This window comes from Lates calcarifer, linkage group LG2 (assembly GCF_001640805.2).
Source record: "Lates calcarifer isolate ASB-BC8 linkage group LG2, TLL_Latcal_v3, whole genome shotgun sequence".
NCBI lineage: Eukaryota > Metazoa > Chordata > Actinopteri > Centropomidae > Lates > Lates calcarifer.
Genome location: NC_066834.1, coordinates 27033346 through 27051150, shown reverse-complemented (window position 1 = coordinate 27051150; position 17805 = coordinate 27033346). Strand labels below are relative to the sequence as shown.

At 38.7% G+C, this 17805-nt stretch overlaps 1 protein-coding gene across 1 annotated transcript in view; it reads right to left on the bottom strand.

The window, feature by feature from the left end:
- LOC108877732 (CUB and sushi domain-containing protein 1) overlaps positions 1-17805 on the bottom strand; it is a 364150-nt gene that overhangs the window by 242543 nt on the left and 103802 nt on the right. The gene's annotated exons all lie outside the window — the stretch shown is intronic.

The following is a 17805-nucleotide window of genomic DNA, read 5'->3' as shown; positions in this document are numbered from 1 at the left end:
ATACGACAGTAAAACACAGTGCTGATGCTGTGGTTAAGACCCCCGGCCTTGGATCCATAAAGATCCCTGCTGGCCCAAGACCAGGTGCCTCCAAGACCTTCTCTTTTGTGTTTTCCCAACTCCGTGCTACTCTCCGGTTTCCTGCTGTCTTCTCCATTGAAGAAAATAGAGAGTGAAGGGAGTGATTTTTGACACTCTCTAAAAATAAATATCTGATATGCCACTGACCAACCAACAATCAAACTAACAAGTGATAGGAAAAGTCAGGTGTTGTTTGACTCTGGTGCAACAAGGTGAGCTCTTGATTACACTGGAGCCTGTGCTGACACAGCCTTTTAATTCAGACTTAATTGAGAGGGGATGGTTAAACTATTTGGGGAGGAGAATGGGGAGGTTTCTGAGGCAACAAATAACACAAAACTGAAAGAGCTGAAACTGAAAGAGATGAACAGCAATATTGATTTGCATAATAAAGCATAATGAATGAATAATGAAGCCAAAATAATGTGGACAAAAAACTGTTTACGTAATAAAGAAACTCTCATGAAGGGGGCAAATATCTAATCTAACATCTGACTTTCACAAACTTACGACTTGAAATCCTGGCATGGAATCAAATCATTTTTTAGCCCGGGGCGTTTCTGTGTGGAGTTTGCATGCTCTCCCTATGCTTGCATGCGTTCTCTCCAGCTTCCTCCCACAGTCCAAAGACATGCGTGTTAGATTAAATGGTAACTCTAAATTGGCTGTAGGTGTGAATGTGAGTGTGATGGTCATTTGTCTGTATATGTTGGCCCTGCGATGGACTGATGATCCGTACAGGGTGTACCCTGCCTCTCGCCCAATGACAGCTGGGATAGGCTGATGGATAATGGATAATGGATAATGGATGGATGGATGGATGGATGGATGGATGAATGGATGGATGACTCCTCAAGGACTCACTATCATATCTTAAGTTTCAGCTGTAAAGAGTAAAATTCCTTAACAGCCTGTTTTACAAATGCATAAATGAACAGCAATGATAGAAAAGTGCACTGACTCAAGGTGTTGGACTCCACAATGGTAATGCCCTATCACCTGTTTTGTTTGTGATGGGGCTCTATTGGTGTTATCAAAGCATGACCTCTAGAGCACCTAGATGGTTTGCAGATGAGGGTGAATGGTTAGTATGTGGTTCAACACCTTTAAGTCTGAGGCCATGGCAAGTATCTTGTGAACTTGAAGTTCTCATATTCCCAGTAGGTCTACAGTTTGCCCCAATCCTTACCCCGAAGTTCTGGTTAGAGAAGTGTGAGAATGCACATACAAGGTCAAAAATACCTTCATGGTATGTCCGAGTTAGGGTGGGGAGCTCAAATATTTCGAGGAGACTCTGAGCAGAACCACTGCTTCTTCTTACTGAAAAGAGCTGGATGAAGTATTCAGCATCTGAACAGGATACATGCGGATGCATTCTTATAGTATTCTTTTCTTTCAGTTATTATTTTAATGCTCTGTATAATGTTGTACATTTTATTATTTATTATTACAAATGGAGCAGGAAATTAAAAAAACACAACCTGACATTATTTAACTTTTGAATGTACATGAAAGCAACCAAACTGCAATGTAGTGTTAAAGTAGCTTTTGATATATTAGTGGAAAATGTTTAGACTCAATCAATTATCATTGTTTTACGAAACACAGACGTATGCTATGATGAAAGGTGAAAAGAAACAAAAAAAGGGAATTAGAGTAGAGGGAAAAACAAATGGAAAATAAAGACAGACATTAAAAGAGGATTCAAGTGCTAACATAATCAACGCAGTGATGACAATGAGTCCGTTGAGAGGTAGGCTGGGGTGGCCCACAACAAAGGTGAGAATTAAAGTGAGAAGAGAGGCAGACACGAAAAAGGGTTTGGAGAAAGAGGAAGAAAGGTAGATGGACAAAAAAAGACACTAAAAAAGAAAAAGCCATTTAACTACTAAGCAACGCAGAGGACAGTGAAAATAGACAACAGTGAAAAATGAATAATTTTAATTCTCTGGCCACAGAGCAAGGACAAAAAGGACAGACAAGAACAGATGAAGGGAGCATATGAAAAGCGACAAACAGAAAGAGAGATGGGGGGGGGAGTGGAAATGGAGAAAGGGCAAAATGGAGAGGGACATGAGCTTTGTGGTGAGACAAGCCAAGAGGAGAATAGAGAAGGGAGGAAGAAGAGAAATATTTTTCTTCTTATATGTGTAAATGAGATTTTGGCCACAATAGAGTCTGGCACCTCTTTTTTTTCCTTTGTTCAACTGTGTATATTGAGCCAGTGATCAAACTTTTGGGTTATTTTTTGAGACGGAGCATTCAGGTCCCTGTGGCTAGGCTAATTAAATGTAGTGTGCTGTTCACACCAGTAGGGATGCTAATAGTTTTATAATTTGTGTGTGTGTGTGTTTTTCTTTTTTGTGATTATCATTATTCATTATTGTATAATATGTAACTACAGCATACATTGACATTACATATTTGATGTTGTGTTGATTACAGTACTTGTGTAGTTGCTTAATGTCTTTTACAGTAATAACAATAAACCCACTTACATATTACTTATACATACTTTTTTTAGTTGTACACATACTCATCACTGTACACATATAAGCTCTCTGGCATGTTAATAACAACTGATTTCAGCCAAATATCTGGCTCCTCCAATATTTGCAGTATATATCATTATATCTTTATTTGAATTCATAAAATCAGTGCCTGCAACTCCTAGTGGAACACTAGCTATCCCCTACCTTTCTTTATTTTTATTTTTATAAAATCAAATTTTGTTTGGTGAAGTTCTAGTTTAGTCTATGTATACTGTAACACTGTAAGTTCACTAGACTGTTTGTGTTTAATTTATCCACAATGTTCCATTGGTTATTATATGGGAGCAGAGTTCTTGACTGACATAATGGTAACCACTAGTGCACAAATCCTTGACTACTGGGTAGCCAAGTTACTGTAAACTTTTTGCAATCTCTCTGGGTTTTTTATGCAAAACGATCACGAACTAAATGTAAGAAGCTACCTTTAAGTCAGTAAGTTGGTTTTCTTTTTTTCTCTTCGCAATACGTGCTATCTTGTGTCACATTTCCTTACAACCTCTTGCACTCCATCTCATCATTTTTGAGCTTTTTATCATATGTCATATATATTTTTTTTATGATTCTGTGGATTGGCATTTCTTTCATTGGTAATGTGGCATTGTCTACTTCTTCAGGCGGTGTGCTGCATTTTCAGTGCACCGTCTATTTTCTCAACCGCAAAGAGAATTGCCTGGTCACAGGCTATAATAAATCACCTTGGTGGCCCACAGGGGACAGCAGTTGCATTCTCGCATGAATATCTCACCAGTCAACAAATAAAATGTGAACAAAGTGAAATAAGTATAACTAATTACTGGGTGCAAGCTTTGCTCCTTCATTTTTTTAATTTCATGGACATATGAATTTTCAAGGGCATTTTTGTTCTGGGGCCAAGGTTAATTTTTGACACTGATCAATCGGAGATTTAGAGAAGTTTGTGGGTACATATGGGACTGAGGTGCTGACTGTATCATGGAGCAGCAGACATAAAACTGTTTGTTAGGGTTTTTGGCAAGCTCCAGTGCTGACCTAGATGAAGATTTAGCTCAAAAGGTTTGTTAATAAATTATGTATTGATTGAAAACATGCCCTGTTACAATACTCCATATATACACATCTTAAATGTTATAATCTTCATTAGCAAAGCAAAATGTACACCCTTGGGCAAACTCAGTGTATAAACCCAAACACAAGCATCATCATCCCCTTTTTTGTCTGTCTCTAGGAATAAAATGGTGCTGTGATTTGTGTCTACACACACACACACTCACACATATTGTCAGTCAGTTAGTCAGTCAGGTAATGAGCAGTAATCATCTAGCTGTCACTGTACTGATGGACTGGCATGATTCTATATCCCTGTCTACCTCTGTTTCTCTCTCTCTCTCTCTCTCACCTCCTCCTTTTTCTGCTCTATTTCCATCTTGCTTTCCCTCCCAATCAGGCCAGCACAGTGATCCTACGGCTGTTTGACATTTATAGAAAAATAAGTGAGCTGGGTTTAGAATATGTGACCATTTATCCAGTCGGTCAACTGTCCAACCAGTCAACCAGCTTATGTAATCAGACAGCCACTCAGTGATTCCAGCCAGCCCGGCTTTACAGTCAACCAACTAACCAGCCAGCTTGCCTGTGTGCCTCTCTGTTGCTTCGTCCATCTGTCTGACTGCCCATCTGTATCTGCCTGTTTAACAGTCTATCTCTCACTCTGCCTGCCAGTCTATCTGACTGTCAGCATGTCTCATGTTGACAGACCCATATAGGCTAAGATTACTGCTTATATTGGATGGTAGTAGAGTAATAAGGCATTCCATGGTATTGGAAAACAGCATCAGTGCTATTTTCATTAAAATCACATGACCACTACACTTCCACAGATTAGACAGGGAAAAAAAAACCTTGGCATAAGTGTAAACAAGTTAGTCTTTCAAAAGATTGCAGCTGGCTCAGTTTGGCAGCATCTCAGATTTGTACAATATGATAATGGAGACCCAGGAGATCTTGGTAAAGCTGTATGTAAGATTCTCATGAACAAAGTGACAGCTGGAAAATACAGCTGGGGCTACTTCAAAATTGACAATTCTAACTTGGAATCAATGATCCTCTAACTGTTTGGGAGATGTGTCCAAGACCTCCAAATTCAGCTGCTGCTCAAACATGAACACTCAAAACAGAGAACACAAAAGTTACAGTGTGAGGTGGAAAACCCAACAAAGACAGGTAGAAAGGAATGGTAACAAACATGTAACATTTACTAGTGATCTCTGTTGTTTGTTTGTAGAGAGGCTCAGTGACAGGCAGCTGCTGTTTTGTGCCATCCTATTGTATTATAAAGCAGTGATGCCTACTGTTAACTCATTTAACAGTAATATTCTCTCTTCAGTATTAAAATTAGCCAGTGATACCTTATACCTGTTTAAGCTGAAAGAAAACAGATGGGAACCTTTATTCAAATGAGTCGGTGCAAAAACAGTTGAGAGTATTTTGGTGAGCATGGGTTGTTTTGCTAAGAATAGATATCTAAGAACCAGGCTGGTTTCCATCTCAACAGCATCTCTTCGATCGGTAAAGTGACAGGCTGAGAACAGAGCGTCACTGCACATTTATTAACAAAAATACCAGGTGCACTTAGAAACACCCTTACTGTCCATGTGCACATCATAGAGTACTGTGTGCTGGTAGATGCAAATGTGCCATGAACATTTACAGCTCCTAGTTATTCAGTTACAGTTTTGTTACAATGATGTTCACAGATGGGACTGTGAAGTTATTATTCATCTATTTACTATCACACATACTCATAATTTGCTTTACCAGACTCCTCAACTAATAATTTTAGTAAAAGTTATTTACAGCAATCCAATTTAATGTTGCCTTTCTTGTCTGCAAATGTACACATCTAGATCAAAGCCTGATGACCTTTAGCATGTCCTTGCAGCTGTCTAGTAAATTTAGAGCTCACAAGTGGTCCACCAAGCAGAAAATTTCAATAACTTTTAAGTTTTTAGAGTTGGTTCAAACAGCTCTCTGAAGCTCACTGTATTTCAGTCAGCCAGCTCACACAGAATAGATGAAATGTGAATGTAGAATATGCACAGCATTGATGTTTGACATCTAGGCTCTGACCTTGTCGCAAGAAGCAACCATGGAGGGAGTGGGGAACAACGATATTAAATTCCCCCTGGGGAGAGGGTAGACTCAAAGCCTACAGCTGGATGCATGGGTGGAAATGGGGCTTTCAAATCCTACAGGAGTCAGGTGAGTGATGTGGCAGCAGGCACCGATGGCTTAAGAACACACCATGATTAAAAGGCTCTGAGATATATTTTACAGTGAGAACAGTGTGCTATGTGAGTGCAGCGGCAGTGAACTTGAGTCTGCCTACCTGGACAAACTCTCATTCATTTCACATAGGTAAGGGGCATGGAAATGGATAATGCAATTTCTAAAACATAAATGTATTACTTAGTAAGTAAAATTTTTGTACTTAATCTATGTCCTCTATCTAAAAGCATACTAGTGTCTCTAAGTAGTATTGAACTATTAATGTTTAAATGTTGATACCCTCGTCTCTTCTCTTTAAGGATTTATGTTGATATTGACCAGTACTGACCGAATGTATTTCAAAACACTTTTTCTGCAGGTGGCATGCACCGTTTTCTAGCGATGGCCTTGACAACCTGTATCAATCACACCTTAACAAAGCCAAATCAAGAGTGATGTTGGCAGCCTGGGAATCTTAACACCTTGCAGGTATAAAGAAAGCTTGTGAACAGACTGTGGCAGAGTTCCCTCAAAAAATGATAAAAAAAAAAAAATATTCTTTCTGGGTTGTGGATTTTGTTTCCCTAAAATGCGAACACTCCAGTTCCTCACACAATATGGCTGAAACCCACTTTCCAGTGTCATTCCAGTACAACTTATGAGTCAGACTCTGATGGGTTTAGTTGTAAAATTCCTTTAAATTCCCCCAACCTCCCAAGAAAATGTCTCAAACTTTTAATCAAATCACCTGGGCTTTCTAACTATTCCACTTCTGTACCATTAAAATCATGCAGCTTACTTCGTCTGACTGCTGAGCGACCTTCACTGCACTGCCCTTCTGTTGTCAAACTTGAGTTTGAATTTTACATAATATGGGCCCCCTAAAATCTGTGACCTTTGGAGCTACGACACCAATACATCATGACACCCGCCCATTCATCTCATGTACAACAACATGGCGGTACAATGGAAAATAAGAACTGCTTGCTTCTTCCCAGAAAAACGGACTATTCTGAGAGATAGCAGCAATATATATCTTTGGTTCCTCATATATCTACAGGCTCTGACATCTAGAAAAACAATCTGTCATACACAAACCAGAGACAAGACCAATGTAAACTCATAAAACAAATATTACTATTTTCCACCACTGTCTTGGAGAGCATTTGGCTTCTTCTTGCCAACACTGGATACACCTCACACTTGTACAGTAGATGTATGTCCCTGGCTGAAACTATTTGTTTCAACCCGTCATTCTGGGAGTGTAATCCATTTTTTAACTCTGTCTGGCGGAACACTAGTCTATCAGTGACACAACACAGCTCTGGGTAAATGGATAGACAAGAGGTGCTTGTTGAGGAGAAAACAAAGAGTAAGAGAGAGATGGAGAGAGAAAGAAAGGCAGTGAGGAGGTGAGGGAAGAAATCTTGAAAAGTGATTGAAAACATTAACCAACCAAATTTTTTTAGTGCATAAGATTTTTGCCACCATAAAAACAACACAAGAAAAATGGCAGGAAAAAAAGGATGAAGAAACAGACAGTGTTATTAAGTAGGGTTTTTGGGGGGATTTGTTTTAAATTATAGACTTGGTTGGCAGAGCATTCTGTACAAACTGTAGACAGTATGTTGGGGAAAACAGTGTGGTAAAAATCTGTTAACAATAGTCTAGCTGTCTGTCTAAATCTATGACAACAGGGCTGTGAATTTTGGGAAATTTGTGAGGCCAGATAGGGATACACAAAACACCCAGAGCTTCTGTTTTCTCCATGTGTTGCTCAAGTAAAAAAAAAAAAAAAAAAAAAAAAAAAAAAAGCAGATGCCCTTAGGCAAGATAAGCATTTTTCCTTTTTTTAGTTTTTCTGTGTTTTAACACTTAATACATATTACTGCAATCATCTGAAATCCTTCTAACTGCTTTCAAACCCCATTGAATGTTTTAAAAAATGCACTGTGCCTAAACTAAACACAGGGAGGTTAGCATTTTGGAGATATGAGGTTTAAAGCTAACATTGACAATTTGAAAACCAAAATATTGTGGTAAATGTCTTATTTTCTAACCAACATAATCTGGAGCAGTTAAATAAGATATTAAGTTGTATTTATGGATAATGACTTCTCTGGATTAATTGTAGACCCCTGGCTATGGAACAGTTTGACAGTCTACCCCAGGCTAGTCACTGTAGCTTTGAGCAAACTTTTTTCGAACTGCATTCTAAAGTCTGCTTTAGAAGAGAAGAGAAGAGAAGAGAAGAGGCACACAGACAAACAGATGTTTCTCTGAAGAAGAATTACAGTTCTTTTGCCTCTGGAAGTGTGTGTGTTACCCACCGAAATAGATAAACTCGCACACACACATACAAACAGGGGAAAAACACAGGAAGTGAGAGGTACACACAAGATCACACAGATTTATATGGCAGCACTGCTGCAGTGTTGAGAGGAGTTGAGTGCCTTGCTCAAGGGCACTCTGGCGGTAGGTGGCATTTGATGTGTGTGATAAGAGGGTAAGAACCCCACTGATTCTCTGATGTCCTCAAGCAAAGCCCTGCTGTGCCATCCCCTTATATTTAAACCAGGAACCCCACCCACTCCCGCAGTGTCTGTCAAGCTGTCTGTCTACCGGGGCAAGATTCTCTACATCTCTGTGTGTGTTTGCACTCTAGTGAAATAATCAATGCATATCTCAATCCCAGTATTCTGTGAAATGTCACTTTTTCCACATAAAATCAGGTAAGTCTAAAGTATGTCATTTCATTTTTTTTAAAAATAATGAACAATAGGATAATTAAGAGAACAATGAGTTTTATTTTAAATGTGAATTATACTTAGCACAATGCAAACAGGGACATTAGGGCACTTTGTATTTCATTTAACCTGCATTATTGTACCTTTCTTTATAAGCCTTAAATGGTATTAAGAAAAACACAAAGCCAGGGTCAAAAATGAATGTGGATATTTTTCATCAAACTAATCAAACTATATGCTTCAAAATCTTGAAAGATGGTTCCAAAATTAGCATTTCATTTAGTGTTTGTTGTACTGACACTGAGTTGAAGGTATATTTATCAAGACTGGAGCCTAAGAGCAGCATTTCCTTTGCTTTGAACTTTCATGTCAGAAAATTCAAAAGATGAACACTTTAAGTATTTCCAGCAGCTTTCTGTGATTTGCAATATGCTAATTATCACAGGAAATCATTATATATGTCTTTTTCTCATGACACATAGTTACAGTTTGGGTACAAATCACATTCCTGTTGAATGAATTAAATGCCGCCTCAGTATCTTTTTTCCCCCCTGACTTGCAATTTGCATTTATTTGCAATTATTACAATTATATTGCAAAAATAGCTTGCATTAAAAATGCAAATAGCTTTGCGATTTTTGAGAAAAGTCACCATAATTTTAGGTCACAATAGGTACAAAAAAGCTCCACAAAATCCCAGAGGGACCAATTTGTCTGAGCTCTGTTAAGGAACAGGAGCAGGGCAGCAGGATATTGTGAGTAGGCAGCTGGCATCAAGCCACGTCTCAATTGGTCGTAGACCAGTGTTTTTCTAACAGTGAATCTGGCTCTAACATGGGTCACTGGTTGCTTCAAGTGGGCCCTAACAAGATGATGTTTTATTGAATGGGGATCTCAGGTTGAAACAAAGAGGTTGTGAAAGGAGGTCCCATGTGATAAAAGCACTGATTTACTCCAAGATGGGAAGATAAGGAAGAACATTTAGTCATTGGACCATAAAGAGAGCAGCTATTTCTAGTAACCAGTTGTCTAATATGAAGCCTTGATGTTGACAAAGATATTTAGTTCAGTCAACACAAAAAACATTTAATTTGAATTGAAAGTTCTGTCCTTCACCTGTACAGCAACATCTACAGCAGGAGCCAGGGTCCATGGAAAAGACTCCAAAACCCTAAAAAACTAACTGTGGAATTGCAACTAATCACAATCTGGAGACATACAAAGTTCAAATGTGGCAACAGAGGTTTAAGTGCACTTTAGAAAAGCCCATTCTGCCTAGCAGCAGCATCAGCATCAGCAAAGGTTTGTGGGTATCCAGACTGTTGGCTTTTAGCCAAGACTCTGAGTCCTTCAGACTAAAGTACTTTCTCTCTCTGTCTCTGTCTTTGTCACACACAAACACACAATCCTGTTTTTGTTTTCCAGTCTATAGAAGCGTAATGCACGTCAAACACTTACCACCTCCTGAACTTCATAGAGTGTTGTACTGTGAGAAACAACAAGGTTACATAATATGCATCTGTCAGTCAGCATTGTCTGAATTCTACATATCAGCACACATCAGTTACTGCAATGGCAAGAAAACCCTACAAATTATAATTAAGGAAATAAAAGGGAAAGGAGACTCACCACAGGATGTTAACATTTGAATGCCAAGTGTCTCTGTCTTGACATTTAAGTATTCTTAATCCTTCATACCATAGGCCCACAAGACAATGTTTATTCTTTGGTTTATTTTTTGTCTGTTTTGTCTTAGGGCATCTTAACCTGAGGCTTTAAAGAAATAATGATCTCTTTACAGTTTGAGTAAAAATATTTGCTGAAAATATGTAGCATTGTATTAGAGTGTCCAGGGGACTTTGGGGTTTAAGTTGCTTACCATGCAATTGCAACATTCCCTTGATTTCCTATCAGCTCCACACTCTATACTGTCTAACAAAGGGCAATAATTAAAAAAGAAGAAAAAAAAGAAAAAAGACAGTAACCAAATGACCTACAAGATACTCTCTGTCTCTCAAATGTCAAGCTCATATATTGTGTGTACAGAATTCACTGGTTTGTGCATCACATCACATGGCAATGGTGGAAAACTAAAATGAAAACTGGCCCAAAGCCTGACATTGGCTTTTTTCCATCAGTAATGTGGAACACTTGGAACAAAAACAAAACAAACAACAAAAAAAAAAAGGCTAAAAGTTGTGAATGTGAGTTATGGATATGTGCCAGACATAGGGGCTCTTGGCAAATCTGCTTATCCATTTGAAAAAAACAAAACTTTAAAAAAAACCCAAACAAACCATAGAACGATTGTGATTAAATAATCAGGATTCTGATGATGAGATGTATCTCCCATGGCTATCACAGCTGCCAAAAACTGTTTAGTGTATCTCCACTTTGTAGTTTATATATTATAATCATTCAATCAAGTAAAAAGTTTTTATTCCATTAATACCTTTACAAATTCTTGCAGTGTAAGGCCATGATCAGACCAACATCAATACTGTGTAATGTCTAAAAAATGTCCAAGGTCTGTCATTGCAAAAAATTGAGAGAGAGAGAGAGCGAGCGAGAGATGGCACTCACCATGGTCCCTGACCAAAAAAGAGACAAAAATACTTTGTTGTAATTCAGCTGTTCACGTTTCAATCATTGAGACCAGGACCAGAGTGACAACAGCAGTGTTACGTTTGCATTGTTAAAAACATGTTCAATAGTACTACAGCATATGCACTGCACAGTGTTTTGGGATCTGATAAATCCACTGACCTGCATTTAACTGGTCACCCTGGATGAGTTTAATGTTCCTTCTGATACCTGCGGCAGCATGTATATTCTAAGGCAACACTTTTTCTATGCAGGGTGGTTTTTGGTCTGAACATCCCTAAGACATTTCAGCTGTCAGAGCGGCAGGCTAAATCACAGACTGTATCTGATCTCTCAATGGACAGAGTTGACTGAACTGAAAACTGAGCTGAACTGAACTTCAAACTTGATAAGTTGAAACAGGATTCTTAAACTTTTTGGACATTTTGGATGATATACAAAGAAATAATGGACAGTTCGATAAATGCATCAAGAAAACTGACCATTTACCTTTCAATTTCGCTCCTCTCTTTCTATTCGTCTGTCTGCTTCAGTCTCTTTTCTACCACACTCTCTCTCTCTCTGTCATTTTATGGTACAGAATAGTCAGGCTATGATGAACCATCTATCAAAGTGCCTACAGATAAACAGCCATTACTGTTACACACATACACACACATGCACACAAATGCCACACATAAAACACACACATAGCTGCTGTACCTGAGATATATTGCTTTCTCCATCACACACACACACAAACTGTAAGATGCTTCAACCTTGACTCCACACACACTATTACATCCATTTCACACTCTCAGTCTCACACAGAGATTGGTCATAACCAGCCTTGAGAGCAAAGCAGATAAAACATACACATAAATATGCATACACAAATATATAAAGTCACAAGCACACACAGTCACGCAAAACTAACAAAGCAAAACAGACAGATCCACTAAAAACACGGCTCACTGAGAGTGAACGCCGATATTGACATAAGAAATTGTTATTAATACACACATAGTATGACAGACACACACACACACACAAATACAGTACAGTTTATATTAAAATAATTCTACAATATAATAAAATATGATAGAGTAAGATAAGACGCTGTGTTACCATGTCACATTAACCAGGACATATACACACCCTAACCCAACACAGGCACTTCCTGTGCCTAAAATCTAAGTGCTGCTAGTGAGAAACCATCAAGAATGTAATTTACACCATGACTCACTGTCTGGACACATGTTTGTGTGTAGGTGTTGATGCATGGGTTTACACTACCTATATACATATATTTATTCTCCCTGGTGTGTATGTGTGTGTGTATATGTGCATGTTTTATGTCAGTTTGCATTGTTTCCTGAGTCTATGTGTCGTGAGTGTGTGTATTGTTTTGTGAGTGTGAATATGTGTGTTTGACCACATTGAAAAGCGTATAATCCGGCGCTATGGGCAATATCAACAGAGGAAACCACTGGGCTAAAGTAGGGCAAGCTTCCCTTTAAAATGCGCACACACACACACACACACACACACAGTTAACACAAACACTGCATCACCAATCCACTGTGGGGGAGAAAGCATTATTTGACAAACCATTAAAACTGATTCTCTATGCTTCTGAGAGACAGTGAGAGAGAGAAGGGGAGGAAAGGAGAGAAGGGGCGGATTAGAGAGAGGACGGGAGAATTAGGAGACCCCCCTCCCTCCTCCTCCATTTCCTCCTCCACACCCTCTCTCTCCCATCTCGCACCCCCCCCCCCCAACTCTGTCAGGTTTTGTTTAGAAGCCCATGACATGTGTCCTCTACATGCCTGTGTGCGTGCGTGCGTGTGTGTGTGTGTGTGTGGTGTCAGTGCAGTAAATGAAAGATTTCTGACAAGGTGTGAACATTAAAAGCTTCTACAGTCACATATGCCCGCAGGCCTGAGGGAAGGGCACCTTCACACACACCTCAGTGCACATGTGCATATACACATACTTTACATACATACATACATACATGCACACACACACACACACACACACACACACAGATGGACTGGGAAGACCAAACGTATTGTGCAGCCAAACCCCAATTGGTTACACAGCTACCAAAACTAACACAAACATGAACGTCACCATGTATTTAGTGGGAGACCGTTTAAGGCTGAGTGAAAAAATGGACTTAAAAAATGGACTTAAGCTGCATACTTTCAATAGGTGAAATAGTTCTTAAAACCAATGATGAACTAATCCTACATTCAAGCATGGCCTCTTTAGCCTGATAGAGCTTGTTGTACCACAGACCTCAGTTGGTATCCAAGAACAATTAAAAGTACATCAGGGAGCCACGTGTTCACTGCATTATGACGAACACAGGCTGCCGTAAATACTTGACAGAGCATCAAATCTGCATCTGAAAACAGACCCCAACAGAAACACTTGATCTTGTTTGAATAATATTCACAAAAAACTACAGGGTCTTACTGTTTTAGCAAAAATATTTTGACTTCTTAAAAAACAGTATATGGGGTTCCTTTGGATTAGAAAAATATAGAATATTGCCTGTAACTGTTTGGAGCTTAAACATACATTCACAATAACAATAAAAACAGTAGCTTCTTTCCTCACTGTGACTATACCTGCTACAGTCGCCATGCCTCCAATGATAACTCAGCATTCAGAACAAGCTCTTAATCCTTAATTAGAGCACTGTTTACACCATTATGTAATTGTTGCCTTTATACTTGTTGTGGAAAAAAAAATCTATGCAGCCATTTATAGCAATTGCAGAAGAACGCTTCCTTTATGTGTCTGCATGCAATCTTGCAGACTAATAATACTGACCCACTTGACAGTCATACATCCCTGCATATCCTCCAGCTGGCTGTGATTCTGTTGCATTTGGCAATTTATTGTGCTGCAGATCAGAATTTGAAGGCAAAATGGAAATAAAGACAGTGGCAATAAAACAAAAAAGTTAAATTAACGGTGAAATAAAACATGCAGTTTCTTGCTGAGCTCTGGTGTATAAAACATGACTGACATGAGAGAATTCCCCCTCCTTCGCACCCTTACTCATCCTTGCTTGATTGATTGCCACCCTTCTGTTGCAGCCATAATCCTTCACTGTGCTTTGTAACCAAGAGAGAGAAGCTGGACAGACTAGATTCCTGTGTCTTGCGAGGCTTAAATTCCCAATTATTGGAGATTTGGAGCTCTAAAATCCTTTGCATTTTAGGGTATAAAGTCATCACTGTGGATTGTATAATTTTGTTTTCTTTAGTGTCTTTTGTCTTTGCAGCAGTGTTAAGTAGTGGCAGACACAGACTATTTTACAGTCCCCTTCTGCTCAGAAATGTGTTTTAGTCATTGTTCACTTGGATGTCAGACCATCACTGTGGAGAATGATGTTTGCGAAGAATTTCAACATGAGAAGACGGTTCACAGTTGTCTGCAATGAGGGAGAATAAGAGGGTGTAAAGACATTTTATTGAGGTAATTAATTTTAGAATTACGTATACAATTACAATACATTAGACACAAATTATTACTCCAGGCAGAGCCTGTTTTTTGCTATATGTCTTCAAATATGTCTGCAGAGGATCATTAACTCATACACACGTTAGCACAAGGTAAGAGTTAATGTGAGTAATGGATGGGGGTGGCTGTGGCCACAGATGGTGTCTTAAAATCTGACTGAGTTTTTGTGCTAAAACAAAAAAAGGAGCAGGGATGAAAATAGTTTTGAAAGACAGCAATCTCAGCAAAGAAAATAATAAGTCATTTTTATGTTATTGGGCAGTAAAAAACCTACTTATTCCCCTTTTAAAGTATTCAAAGTAATCCAGTGCTAAAATGACAAAAGACTGAACACACAAAAATGACTTTGTTTTTCAAGCTGAGGCAGTGGTTGCAATGAGAAATTAGCTCTGCTTGGAGCCTAACAACGATTCAACATTAGTCAGTGTTACCGTGATTCAGGCGTTCAGACCTTAAAAATGACTCAGACAGTCAGATCCTACGCACAGAGTGTCTAACATTTAACACTGATAGATAACAGAACCAAGGTAAAAGCCAATTAACCATCTATCTATCTCTCACTATTCACTTCTATTTTTCTCTTTTTATTTACCTATCGCACTTATCTGCGTTTTTAGCAACAGAAGCCATTGGATTATGCTCAGATTTGATGACATTTTATCAGAAAAGCTATAGGGATTCATTGGATCAAATGCTCTTTTCCACTCTCTGCACCTCTTAGATCTCCTCAAATCATCTGCACTTGCTTCCCCTTTATTCAACTCACTCGTTTCCCCTTAGTTTGTCTCGTCCCTTGTATCGTCTCTCCTGCCCCCTTCTCCTCGTCTGTTGCTCTCTCTTTTCTTGTCTCGCTCCTGTCATCAACACTACCCTGCCATTTTCCCTTCTTCTCCCCCTCGCCTCTGACATTCAGCCGCATCCTTTTTTTTCTAAATACATGAGGACTGGGACAGGTTGAGGCAGAAAGATAAAGAGATAGCAGGAGGGAGAGGCAGAGAGAGTGACAAATGAATCGACTATCATCTAAATCAAGGGACAGGAAATGGAATATTCACGCGCACACATTTCTTGAGTTGAGTGAGAGCATTTAAGTGATGGTTTGTGTCTTTGCATTGAACAATTGTTATCCAGCAGATGTGACCAGACTCCACCACAGACACACATAACTTTGTATAGCAACACCACATCCTGAACATTAACGTTAACTCTCACCACAATATACTTCACTTTAACACTTGTCTGAAGATAACCTAAACCTAAAGCTGCATTAAAGGGTTACTTATGGTGGCTACATACACATGATCTGAGGTTACGCAATGGCAGTTACAGAGATACTCCGTATTGTATTCCTCTCTACAGTAACACAAATCTATCATAGCCATTTCAACCACTAAACTTCTCCTTACTATGACTCATGCTCTTTATCACAGTGAATGAAGGAACGTAAACACTGCAACTGAAGACTATAGTCCCACATTCAATATTGAGACAAGGTGGACCTTCACACTGTTGGCAGTATCACAAAGTGAATGAAACAATGTAAAAAGTGTCGCTGATGGGAATATAACCATATATGATACACCCATTTAGTGTTGCATTGGAGCTACCAACACCTGACACTGAACTATAAATCTAATCCAAAATCTAATCCTGAACTATATACTTTAAAATATCTCTTATCGTGTTAAGACAGGCTTGTTTCATAATTTCAATTGTTCTCCTTTTGTGGTTCATTTGGGGAGGTTATCAACAGACCACTGTGACATGCAGGGTGAGTTTCAGTGAGCTAGCATTACTGTTAACAAGCTAATCTGCAGAGGCATGTTTACTACTGACTGAGATTTTAATTCAAAAATATTATAGAGCCATTCAGTAGGAACACTAACTACTGATGGTGTTTTTTGTGTTTTTACTACAGTGGCATTGAGCTTTGTCCTCTTTATTATCTGATATTTCTTTTATCAGAACAGAGCTGGTGAAGGTCTTTGCTTAGCGACAGATGTGCACATTTCTGTGATAGTAGACCTAGAACACAGAAAACTGAGAGTAATTTCTAGTGAAGTGATCATTAAATATGGCTTTCAGAATCTGATTAAATTGTGTCTGCATGAATATTTATAAAGTGTCATATTTCAGAGGGAGGTTAGCTCGCTACAGGTCTTTATTTTGTTTGTTTCTCTCATCATCATCACTTAAATTTGAGAATTTTTGCACTGATGATTTGAATCACAGGTACTGCTTCACCAAAGTAAATAATTTCATCTGGCATCCAGCGAAACAACATATTACTAGCTGTCAGTAAGTTTGCCATTCTTTCAAGTCTATCTACAGTGGTGAATTAATTAACTAGTTAATCACACATCAAAGGCAAACCCGAGGGAGGAGAAATATTTGGGAACTTTCCCTTAAAAACAAATACATAAAGCAGAACTGCACTGAGAAACTACTGCTGACATTTGACCAGTGAATGTCAAGGATACCAACACAAGTTATGCCTGTATAAATACAAATTCAAAATTTTAGGTTTTCTTCATTTTTACTTTTATCTGACCCTGATCTTAATCCTGATCCTAATCTTAACATCAGCTATACATGTTCAATTTTGAAACAATGTGCTGCAAAAGAAGGTCAAGCATTGTCCTGTACAGGTTCATTTTTCTCTATTGAAAAGCCCCTTGCTTTTCTGCACTCAAAATATTTTTTCAAGACCTTTACTGTTTTTTTAGCAACACAATGAGCTTTTTCTAATCTTGTTACTCCGTCTTCATTCTCTTTCCATCACTATACTTGACATTATCTTTCCTCAATCTGTCAATTTCCCTCTCTCTAATGCCTTTTCTCATACATTTCAGTCTGTTCTCTTGCACACGCACACACACACACACACACACACGCACTTGCAGTACTGGTATGCAGACCAGGTGGGGATATACACAATATTATAAGCAACATTTCCATATTCATAAAGTAGGAATCAGTATTCCCTTAAGACATTTGTCTGAATCATTTCTCTCTCTCTCTCTCCCTCTCTCTGTGTGTGTGTGTGTGAGTGTGTATTT